Source organism: Lipotes vexillifer, unplaced genomic scaffold (assembly GCF_000442215.2).
Source record: "Lipotes vexillifer unplaced genomic scaffold, Lipotes_vexillifer_v1.1 scaffold1186, whole genome shotgun sequence".
Classification (NCBI taxonomy): Eukaryota; Metazoa; Chordata; class Mammalia; order Artiodactyla; family Lipotidae; genus Lipotes; species Lipotes vexillifer.
This window is the reverse complement of record NW_006785484.1, coordinates 1,838,156-1,849,099: the sequence shown is the minus strand read 5'-3', so window position 1 is coordinate 1,849,099 and position 10,944 is coordinate 1,838,156.

The window sequence follows — 10,944 nt, the reverse complement described above, 5'->3', positions numbered from 1 at the left end:
AGGGGTTAGGGTAATTCCTGCTGAGTAACGTAACAGGTGAAGGCAGACCAGGGAGATTAGATATTAAGTATTACTTGAGGGCTGAGGCATTTGGTCAGATATCGAGGGAGATCATGTACTGAGGGTGGGAGATTCTGGCTAAACTGACTTAGCAGAAATCTTGCCTAAACTGGACGCCCCAAGGATAGAAACTGAAGCTCTAGTTTGGACCTAGTTGAGCATAGGACTCAGAGGATCCTGACTGAAGTTTGGTCAAGAAGATAATCTTTGTCAGTAGGATTACTATAATCCCCATTTTACAGGTGAGGAAACCAAGGCAAAGCATGGTTAAGTAACAATCTAGTTACAGACATCATACAGCAGGTAGATAGTCGAGCCAGGAAATCACTATCTATGCTGCCTTAAGAATAGAACTGAATACTACCCTGGTTCTCTTTCACCCAGCACACACACACACAGAGTATCATTTTCATATAAAAGCACAAAGCCCTTTAACTCAGATTTACCATCTGGACAGTACTTGGGATGGGAACTGCCAACATTTCTCATGAACATGCTTTTACTATGCTCCCTCTGCTTGTTGACATGTTCTTTATTAAATAAAATAAATTAGGGACCTAATCTGAAATGAATTGGCATTTTTTCCTGCCCTGACCAACAATATGTTAGTTTAATATGTTAAGCAAGCACTGTTAGTTGCGTACAGGTGTCTTTTCACTGAATTTGTTCTAAGTAGCAATATACTCAGATAAAAGGTTCACCTCCCCAAACTTCCTTACAGCAATAGGTGGACCTGTGGCTGAGATCTCATCTATGAAATGTAGATGGGAATCTACCACATGGAAAGTTATTATTTCCCTGAAAAAGGTGGTAAACCTGGCTGGCACCTGAATTGTACCCTTTGCCTTTCCCCTTCCTCCTAGTTGGAATGTACATATTATGGCAATAGCTTCTGCATCCATTCTGAGACCATGGGTGGAAGCCACATGACTGACGAAAGCAAAGCAGAACTATAGATGCAACCTGGATCCACACAAGAATCACAGAACTACTTTTTCATGGATTTCTTTTTCATCCCACTTGCTATGTGAGAAAAATAAATGCTCATTTGGATGAGGTGGATGGACTTAGAGTCTGTCATACAGAGTGAAGTAAGTCAGAAAGAGAAAAACAAATACCGTATGCTAACACATATATATGGAATTTAAGAAAAAAAAATGTCATGAAGAACCTAGGGGTAAGACAGGAATAAAGACACAGACCTACTAGAGAATGGACTTGAGGATATGGGGAGGGGGAAGGGTGAGCTGTGACAAAGCGAGAGAGTGGCATGGACATATATACACTACCACGTAAAATAGATAGCTAGTGGGAAGCAGCCGCATAGCACAGGGAGATCAGCTCGGTGCTTTGTGACCACCTAGAGGGGTGGGATAGGGAGGGTGGGAGGGAGGGAGATGCAAGAGGGAAGAGATCTGGGAACATAAAAAAAAAAAAAAAAAAAGCTCATTTGGTTAATGCACTATAGTAGGGTTTGTATCTCATGCACCTGAAAACAATCATATAATAAGCAGACTTTCAAAGGGAAGTTATTGATGTTATTTTCTCATACTTGGTGAACATCTCGCTATAACTATTAAGTACTTGTAGTAAATATTATCACTGACAAAACTTTATTGAATAAAGCATGAAGTACATATTTTAAGCCATAACATGCAAAAAAAAGATTTCTCAGAAATTGCTTTTCCAACTGTTTCTAGCACTCTTCCTTCTTCTTCTTATTTTCCTACTCATTACATTTTATCAAATGGCTGCTAGAGAAATAAAAGTTGCATTTTGAATTTTGGCACTTTTACTATTGGTCAGTTATTTGAAACAATGGTGACCCTAGAGATAAAAATGGAGGTGGTAGAAATTAGTATTCTGAAATATCTATGGAATAACTGCAAATTGTGCAGCCTAAATTTCAGATATAATATGATCTGAATTCAAAGAACTTGAACTGGTACTTTAAATTCAAGTATATTCTCAGTTTTCTGAAAACACACTCATTACTTTCCAAGCATCTTTGGCTCAAAACCAGCCACTTCCAGAAATGCAGTCTTCGTTTGTAAGTGGTTTTTCAGGAATGATCAAGGAAAGAAGATCGAAAAATCTGATGGTCCAGATTATCTGGGGGGAGAGGCAGCATGAAAAATGGTCACTGGCATATGATTTCACTTTTGAGAAACAGAAAACTTAGAGGGAAAAAAATATAGACGCTATAAGGTCTCTGAACTGCCTCAGAAGGAGAAAAAGAGTTTAGATTGCTCTGCTGCCATAACAAGCAGCAGAATTCATTGTTTTGTTTGCCGACTGAGGTCTGCAGAAAATAAATATCTGCAGCTGAGGGCATCCAAAGATAATGAACATCCAGAAGTGCAACTACACCCTAAGGTACTTTGGGAATCATCTTGACAGAAAGAAAGAGATAAAGTAGCAGAGAAGAAATATTAGCAGTGGTGAAGCAAAGGAGAGGCTGTAAGAAAGAGCAGTTGACTGGTAAGGAATAGAATTCCATCCCCAATCAGCAGCCACATCCATTCAGGGCTTACTGAAGAACAGGATTCACTTAATTTCTGCTGTAGAGTCGTTAACATCTGCAATACTAATCAACTAGGAAAGCAGTTACAATTCCACACAGTTGAGCTGTATCCTTGTTTGTTCTCTTCCATCAGCTCCATCCCCTTGCTCACAGTGAGACCATCCTACCCAGGAAGGTTGGATGCATATTCATTTTAAGCAAATGCTTCAAGTGAATGGTAGAGAAAAGTTGGTACCAGAAAACTCAAGACAGTGAGTTAATTTCTCTTCCCTTTTTATAACCTATATATGTATCACTCTACCAAATGATAACCAAAAAATGATTTGTTGGAGTTTCTGTTTGTTTCTAAATCACATCTCAGGTCCTAGATTATTTCCACTACCTTGGGGATTAACTTGGAACATCTGGCTTACTTGGTGTTTTAAAAAGCAAAATTTAAATGATCCTAAGATGAGTCTGAGTCATTGCAAAATTATGACGTTTCTGATCAATCAAGCAGCCATTCAGTTGCCTTTATTCAATCACACATGAATTTATTGATTCCACAAATGTCTATCTTGTATCTCCTATACCCAAAGCACTATTCCAGCTGCTGTTCTATATAGACAAGTGTACTAGACACAGATTCTGCCCTCAGGATGTGCAAAATATAATAGAAGGAGAAAATAAACATATGTTTACAAGGAATTATAAAAAGTAGGTGATGACTTCAACGATAGAAATTTATCTGGGGAAAACAGTATGGGAACATTTTCAGCTATGAGATAAAGGAAGACTTCATGAACACAGTGTGTGAATTTGACTCGTACGACCATTTAGAATTTAGCTATGATGACATAGGGGCAACAGAGAGGAAACAGTAAGCTAAGGAATTGTAATTGGAAACTGTGTTGTCCCTGTGGAGAAAGATAAGCATACATCTGGAAAGCAGCATTCAACAAAAGTCAGAAAGTGCAGTCATGTGCTATATTGTCTTTCTCATTATCCAGTCATACCTGGACTGCTGTTATAAAGTTTACATATCAACTCACTTTCATTGACTTGATAATTTTTGTTAAAATTTATTCATTTTTTTCTTAACAACTGTTTACATTTTACTTTAAAAAATCACAACCAAGCAAAAAACTCAGTATCATTTGACACAAATAGAAAGTAGACATAAAATTTAACTGAAAAGAAAGCAATGTGGTTAAATTCTCCTCAGGCCTTTTTGGTTGCTTGAAGTCTCCTATCAATGTTAAAAATGGAGATTAATGAGAGGGAGGGAGGCATTGATACCTACTGGAACCAAACCAAGAATTTCTCCCTGACACAGTGTAGGAGAAGGAACCAGAGAAAAGAAAACCAATGTCTCATGTTTGAATGCTGTTGAATGTTATGTCTGAGTTCCACAAAAATGCAGCTCATATTTACCAAAGACGTAAGAGGTACACTGGGAAAATCAACCTTCAGAGGTAGGAAGGCTTGGATTTAAATTACAGCTCTACAATAAAATAACAATTCTTTTTTATTTAATTTTTTTTTTGGGGGGGGCCTTCGTCGGGTCTTAGTTGTGGCAGGCGGGATCTTCGTTGAGGCACACGGGATCTTTCGTTGTGGTGCATGAGCTTCTCTCTAGTTGTGGCGTGTGGGTTTTCTCTTCTCTAGTTGTGGTGCAGACTCCAGAGCCCATGGGCTCTGGAGCTTGCAGCATGTGGGCTCTTTAGCTGAGGTGCGTGAGCTCAGTAGTTGTGGCGTGAGGGCTTAGTTGCCCCATGGCATGTGGGATCCTAGTTCCCCGACCAGGGATTGAACCCACGTCCCCTGCATTGGAAGGCGGATTCTTTACCACTGGACCACTGGGGAAGTCCCCAAATAACTAACAACTCTGTGTTAAACTTTCCTGAAAAGATTTCTCTCTCTTACAGATAGATAGATAGATATATGTAAGATACATATATGTGTGTGTATACATGTGTATATGTGTGTATGTGTGTGTGTGTATATATATATATATATATATATATATATATATATATATATATACATATATATATATATATATATACAGTTGACCCTTGAACAACAGATTTGAACCACAAGGGCCCACTTATACATGTGTTTTTTTCAATAGTAAATACTACAGTACTGTACAATCCAGGTTGTATCCCTGGTTGTGGAACCATGGATACAAAGGAACTTCAAATACAGAGGAACCGCATATATGGAGGAACCATGTAAACAAAGGGCTGACTATAAGTTATATTCAGATTTTCAACTGCGTGGAGAGTCAGTGCCCCTACCCTCACAAGGGTCAACGGTATAAAAAATCTATCATATAGGGCCTCCCTGGTGGCTCAGTGATTGACAGTCCACCTGCGGATGTAGGGGACACGGGTTCGTGCCTCGGTCCGGGAAGATCCCACATGCCGCGGAGTGGCTGGGCCCATGAGCCATGGCCGCTGAGCTTGCGCGTCCGGAGCCTGTGCTCCGCAACGGGAGAGGCCAGAGCAGTGAGAGGCCCGCATACCGCCAAAAAAAGAAAAAAGAAAAAATCTATCATATATATGTATATATTACATATATATGTATATATAACATATATATCATATATATGAATATAGAAATATTTATGTATACAGGGACAAACATATATACATATATAAAGAGAGAGAATGACAGAGACAGCTAAACGTACTTTTATGTCTATGTCTATCATTCTATGTCTCATATATAGATATATAGATAAATGTATTTAAAAAGAGACATATAGAGAGATAGACAAAGAGACATCTAAATGTACAGCTGTCTATTTATCTTAAGAGAGAGAAAGGGAGAGGGGAAAAAAACACAGAAAGAGATTGGTATATACTAGGCATGCAGTATAGTATTGCAATCATAAAAATGAAGTTGGGTAAAAGTTTGGGACGAAATTATGGCTCTTTAGGCCAGATATGACTAAAAGTACATATTTCTGAGATGATAAAGGTACATCAGAACCCTAATATAGTGTCAGAAACATAAGAAAAACAATAAAAATGATCTTGGTTAGTGCTAAAATGAAGGCAAAATGTCAACTGAATTCCAGTCTTATACAAAGATTCAAATTTAAGTGCTAATCAATATGCATGGCTATATATACAGATATATATAAATTTATTTTAATTTCATAAGATTTTGAAATAGGTCATATAGTTTTTATCAGAAATCTTAAGTAATGTTCTAAGACTTTTCAGGTGAAAAGAGAACAATCCAAATAACCAGTTGCCACCTATACACCTCATCAAGCAATAGGTGTGTCCTTTTGCGGGGTAGGGTGCTCCCCAAGAGATTTTACTGATCTCTTTTTTTGTTTGGTAAAATGACTAAGTATCTGAGTATTCTGGCAAAAGAATATAAATGACTGCTGCTTAGTAAAGACTCAATTATCCATATGCAAATAATTTTTGTTGTGTTCATCATCCCAGTCTGCCATTATCCTTCTGCCAAGCAGAGTTTTCTAGGCCAATTTTCCCCACTGCTGATTGGAATATACTTAGGAAATTCACAGTTGCTTCAGCGTGAACCTCAACAAACCATAATTAAGTGAGTCTGCTGAAACAAAACAGTCAAACTAAATAATGCATTCCAAGACCAAGTATCAATTATAGTAGATGGCGCAGTGGTTGGGAGTCCGCCTGCCGATGCAGGGGACGCGGGTTCGTGCCCTGGTCCGGGAGGATCCCAAATGCCTCGGAGCGGCTAGGCCTGCGAGCCGTGGCCACTGAGCCTGCGCGTCCGGAGCCTGTGCTCCGCAACGGGAGATGCCACAGCAGTGAGAGGCCCGTGTACAAAAAAAAAATTATAATAGATGATATAAGCCTCTGGGCTGCTGTCTATTGGCATGGATAAATGAAAACTACATTTTATCTTCATTTTATACTTGAGTCTATATGAAAATGGATGAATAAAACACTTAATTCTCACATCTGCCCCTCCCACCCTAAGTACTCATGTAGAAAAGATAGTTAAGAAAGTTTTTGTATATCCAGAGGAAGTGTCTCTGTCTGTGATGTTGATAAACCTGATTTGCCACTCTTGTCTTTCTTGGTCATCTAATTAGGCAAGTCATACCATTCTTGACTTCTAGTCTCCATCACCTCTTTCCCAGGGGAAATAAAAGCAAAAGAGAATGCATCCTACTGTGATAATATGAGTTTATGCCTCACAGGTTAATCAGTAGTTGGCTTGTCCATCTCGTGATTCTAACTGAAGACGAGTTGATGATACCCTTAATTAGAAGAGTGCATAGTGCTCTCATTTTAGCAACTTTCATTTTCTGATTATTGTCGATGAGTATTTACTATGTGCCAGTCACTTTGCTAAGCACTGGTAAAATGAACTGTTACATAACACTTACAACAATACGGTAAGGTGGGAACTGTAGATATCTTCACTTTACAAATGAGGAAGCAGACTTGAAAATGTTAAGTCCCTTTGCCCAAAGACATAGTAGGAAAGTGGCAGAAGCATGACTTGAACCCTGCAATGCCTAACCCAACATCCAAGTGATGTCTTAGTCACTTTACTCTCCCACCTCCTCTCCCACTGCCAGATCCATGGACACCATAACACTAAACTATCACAAGCCAGAAACATTCACTAGGCTCAGCAGCAGCTAAACTCAGAAGCTCTCACCCTCAAATGTGATCGAAGCTTGGAGTCCTCACAAGCAGAGAAACAGAAGCTGGAAATTGTCTGGTGGCTGGAGGACAAGGAAGTAAAGGCCAGGAGGCTAAAGGTCATATAACCCTCCATGTGGATTTCTGTGTTGGCTGTGTCAAGGATGCTGCTGAATTTTGTTGTCTTTTCTAATTTATTTAGTCAAAAAAGGTCATTTCAACCTCAGTGTCTTCTTGGTGGTGGCATACTGATTTTTAACAGAATTTCCAACTGGATTGACTGACTAAAGCCTGAGAAGGTCAATGGAAGTGAGTCAAAGGCTCTGATCACACTGGAATAGAGATTGCATTTGGCTCACTGCTTTTTGCTCTTTCACTAATCACTCCTATTTGTTTAATATTGTGGTTCATTAGACAAAATCTCTTATGTTAGGCTGAAGACTCAAAGACTCGACACCACTTCCCATCCACTGTCTGCTCTAATCAAGTTTGAATTAAATAAAATTCATTGGGAAAGCAGGAAGTTTTATTTTATGTAAAACGAACCTCATGTATTAAATTCATTTTTAAAAGAGGACTAACATATGTGCCAGGTGCTATATAACAATAAACCAGAGAGATTTTCTGCTCACATGGAGATTACATTGCAGAGAGCATCTCTTCTTGTGTATATCCAGTCCTCTTTACCGCTTCTTCTGGTTACTGAAAACTGATTATCCTTTGAGGAAACACTGTTCTGCCTCTCTAAGTCCATGTAGTTTGGGTAGACCTGTGCCAACCGTGGTTGCCAAGGAGATAATGAAGGTGGAAGCACATGACCCAGCCCTGGCCAATCAGCATTGTCCATTCCATTAGTCATATTCATGGGTTCCAAGACAGACATATGACTCAAGTGAGGCAAATGAGAATCATTTTCGAGGACTGTCCACGGAATTTTGGAAGAGTGGCTGCTTGACCGGAAGATAGAAAGTAATCCTGGAGCGACTAGTAGCCATCTTGCCACCACATGGAAATAGACTGCCTGAGAAAGAAAGAAGAATCCAACACACACTACACACACACACACACACACACACACACACACACACACACACACACACATTACACACACCACACACACATTCCACACACCACACACACATTCCACACACACACACATTCCACACACCACACACACAATTCCACACACACACATTCCACACACCGCACATTCCACACACACACATTCCACACACCACACATACACATTCCACACACACACACACATTCCACACACACACACATTCCACACACCACACACACATTCCACACACATTCCACACACCACACACACATTCCACACACACACATTCCACACACCACACACACAATTCCACACACACACACATTCCACACACCACACACACATTCCACACACACACATTCCACACACCACACACACATTCCACACACACACACACACACATTCCACACACCACACACACAGAGCAAAGAGAAGTAGAAAAATTCCTGTGATGCTTTTTGAGTCCACAGATTCAGCTGAAGTTCTGTGTACCCCTACATCTCTTACACTGTGAGAATGAATTTTCCTTTTGTTTTTCTTTTCTTCTTCATGGTCAGGGTTAAGGAAGGATTTGGTTCAGTTGCAAGCAGAAGAGTTCTGATTAATTCTTCCCCAAGAATAATTTTAGCTTTTATCCTTTTAACAAATATTTCTAAAATGAAGAGTTCTACTTTCCTGCTTCAATGAATGTAGGCATCGTAAGCTTTCCTTGCCATGCTGTGGTCTTAATGCAAAATATCAATTCTCAGGGTTATCGATGGAGGAGGAGGAAATTGGCTCTAATAATTTTGGCCCTGAGGCCACCCTGCCAGTAAGGGATTTTGAAACAAATAGCTGCCATCCATTTATTCCTAGTCATTTTCCATTCCTTATAAAAATCAAAGGGAATGTAGAAAAATGATTATACACACATATATATATATAATTGATAAATGACTTTCCTGATTGATAGGGACAGAGGTAATTTTATTAGTAGGTCTTGAAAGCCTATCTTCTGTCTGGCTGTTTTCTATTTAGCCTGATTTGTCCTCTGAGGAGAGTGCTTCCTTCCATGCCTTAACTTCCAGGAAGCTAGAGTGGCTCTAGTGTCATATCTAGTTTGGTGAAAGGGAAATTGTAAGAAGATAAAACACCAGCCAGTCACCTGAGGTCTTAGAAAAGGGTCCGCAACTGATTTCCTCTGGTCAACCAAGCCAACATTTGAAAGCCAAATTATCAGCAAGACAAAAAGAAGAAATCAGCTCTCTGAGGTGATTACGCAGATGTTGGGTCATGTGATGGTTACCGAGCCATAGACTATTGAAGCCTCGGCGACCTCAGGAACCATCTAGCTCAATGGTTTCATTCTGCTTTTGCTCCCTGCACTTGATTCTCATTCAGCAGCAGAGATATCTTACAGAATAAAATAATACAATAACATAAATCAAATCAAATCAAATCATGAACTTCTCCTATTGAAACACCACCAACATTTTCCCAATCTACTCAGAATAAAATTAAAAATCCTTAACCTGGCCTGATCACACATGTTCTGATTCATGTTCTCTTCATCTCCTGTTCTCTTCATCTGTCTAGACTTTCCCTCCTTCCATACTCTCTGGCTTTTCTCATTTTCTAACACACCAAGTCCCTTCCAGACTTAACACCTGTTTACTTTGCTTCATTTGTCTTTAATGTCTTTAATCACTTTTCACCCAGGTAATTCCAACTCCTCCCAAAATCTCTGCTTACATTTAATTTGTTTAGAAATTTTCTTTGGTATTACTAAAAGAATCAAGACCTTTCATTTTAAAATTAATTTAACACTTTATATATTCTTTACAACAATTCTCATAATCTTTAATTATATAGTGTGCATTTCTTTTTTTTTTTTTTTTTCTTTACGGTACACGGGCCTCTCACTGTTGTGGCCTCTCCCATCACACAGCACAGGCTCCGGACGCGCAGGCTCAGCGGCCATGGCTCACGGGCCCAGCCACTCCACGGCATGTGGGATCTTCCCGGACCGGGGCACGAACCCGCGTCCCCTGTATCGGCAGACAGACTCTCAACCACTGAGCCACCAGGGAAGCCCTGCATTTCTTTAAATACTTGTTTTTCCCACTAGTCTTTAAGCTATAAGGTCAGGGGCTGTGTTTGTGTTATGACAAAGTAATGGTACTGACATAGAGTAAGTATTCAACAAATTTCTTCAAAGAATTAGTAAAATAAATGCGAATGTCTAGAGGAATGAAATAACTTGCCCTTAGAACTAACAAATATTTTAGATGTTTTCATATTTTCAACCTATAGATTCCAGTAACTCTTTAGCATTTGTTTTTAATGGTAATGAGATGCTGGTGTACATGTATGAATCATGGATATTTATGTACACTGTAATTTCTTTTCAACTTTCTGCTAACTTATTAATCTTCAACTGTAAGTTGTTACAATATCATCTTGTGAAATAAAATATAACTGAAAGTATCAGAATGTACTGTATATAGTAAGGTAAATGTTATTTCATGTAACTAGTGTTTTATATACAATATACATATGTGTGATAATCCCTTATTAGTTTCTAATTCTACATTAGTAACTTTTTCTTTTTCTTTTTTTTTTTTTTAATAATTTCTTTCGGTGGGTTCTTTTTGTTTTCATTCATTCATTCATTTATT